Source organism: Triticum aestivum, chromosome 3A, assembly GCF_018294505.1.
Source record: "Triticum aestivum cultivar Chinese Spring chromosome 3A, IWGSC CS RefSeq v2.1, whole genome shotgun sequence".
Classification (NCBI taxonomy): domain Eukaryota; kingdom Viridiplantae; phylum Streptophyta; class Magnoliopsida; order Poales; family Poaceae; genus Triticum; species Triticum aestivum.
This window is the reverse complement of record NC_057800.1, coordinates 454,354,877-454,356,948: the sequence shown is the minus strand read 5'-3', so window position 1 is coordinate 454,356,948 and position 2,072 is coordinate 454,354,877.

Here is a 2,072-nt window from a genome sequence, read left to right as displayed (position 1 = left end):
ACACACCGATCAGACTCGGTATCTCGGTACAACAAGATGATTCGACAGGTTAAAACAAGTCCAGCAACATAGTATCGCTGAGAGTCCTCGTCGAACTCCCACTGAAGCTCGTAATCGTCAACTGGAGCAGAAACACCTGGACCTGCATCTGGAGTTGTAGTATCTGTGAGCCACAGGGACTCAACAATCTCACACCCACGCGATCAAAACTAATTAAGCTCATAGGAATGGATAAGGCAAATATATGTGGAGCTGCAGCAAGCGACTAGCATATGTGGTGGCTAACTTATATGCAAAAGAGAGCGAGAAGAGAAGGCGAAGCACGAGCGAGAAGCTAAAGGAACATCCTGCGCAAGCATAACTCCAACACCGTGTCCACTTCCCGGACTCCGCCGAGAAGGGGCCATCACGGTAACACACACGATTGATTCATTTTAATTAAGTTTAGTTCAAGTCATCTACAACCGGACATTAACAAATTCCCATCCGCCCATAACCGCGGGCACGGATTTCGAAAGATCAATCCCTGCAGGGGGGTCCCAACTTAGCCCATAACAAGCTCTCACGGTCAACGAAGGAATAGACCTCCACCCAAGACACACCGATCAGACTCGGTATCTCGGTACAACAAGATGATTCGACAGGTTAAAACAAGTCCAGCAACACCGCCCGAATGTGCCGACAAATCTCGATAGGAGCTGCACATATCTCTTTCTCAGGGCACGCTCGGATAGGTCAAGCTACGGGTAAAACCAAACCTCAAGTTTCCCCGAGGTGGCCCCGCAGGCTGCCTGGTTCGAACCAACACTCAGAGGAGCACTCGCCCGGGGGGGGGTTAAAATAAGATGACCTTCGGGCTCCGGAAACCCAAGGGAAAAAGAGGCTAGGTGGCAAATGGTAAAACCAATGTTGGGCATTGCTGGAAAAGCTTTAATCAAGGCGAACTATCAAGGGGTTCCCATTATAGCCCAACCGCGTAAGGGACGCACAATCCGGGAACATAACACCGATATGACGGAAAACTAGGGCGGCAAGAGTGGAACAAAACACTAGGCGAGAGGCCGAGCCTTCCACCCTTAACCAAGTATATAGATGCATTAAGATAACATAGCAATATAATGATATCCCAACAAGTAAATGAATGTTCCAACAAGGAACGGCTCCAATCTTCACCTGCAACTAACAACGCTATAAGAAGGGCTGAGCAAAGCGGTAACATAGCCAATCAACGGTTTGCTAGGACAATGGTGGGTTAGAGGTTCAATCATGCAATTGGGAGGCTGACAAGCAAAAGGTAGGCATCGTAGCAGTGGCAAAGCAAAAGAGCGAGCAAACTAGCATAGCAAAGATAGTAGTGATTTCGAGGGTATGATCATCTTGCCTGCACAGTTGTCAGAGTTGACTGGATCCTCACAAGCAAACTCAACGGGCTCCTCGGTAGTGAACTCGTCTCCCGGCTCTACCCAACAAGACAAACAAGCAACAAGGATACAATCAACCACGGGCAAGGCCAAGCAATATGATGAAATGACGATATGCTATGCGGGATGCGATGCGGGATGCAAAATGCAAGATATGACAGGAAAAACATGAACCTGGCATCAACTTGGAAAACCAAGTGAGTCACTGGATAGAGGGGATGAAATCGCTTGAAAACGATATAAAGATCATTGGAATCGGAGTTACGGTTTGGAAATGGCGAGCGTTTTAAGATATGACACCGGTCTGCGATTTACAGCAAGTAGGCATCTAAATGCAACGAAAAGAACATGCTACAGCCACCAAACATGAAAACAAAATACATGGCAGTGATGTACACAAGATGGTTGACAAAACACTAGCACTGAGCCATAGGCAAATTCATCCATTAAGAGGTTCAAACAAGCATGGCTAAAACGCAAATGTAAAACAGATTTCAGACTTAGTGAAATTAACACTAGTCTGAAATTTCAGATCACGATGCTCTCTTCGGAGCAGCAAAACAACATGATACAAAACCTGAACATGACAAGTAAGAACATGGCATGGAGCTACTCAACAAGCTTAATAAAACACTCAAAGTGACCTGGGGC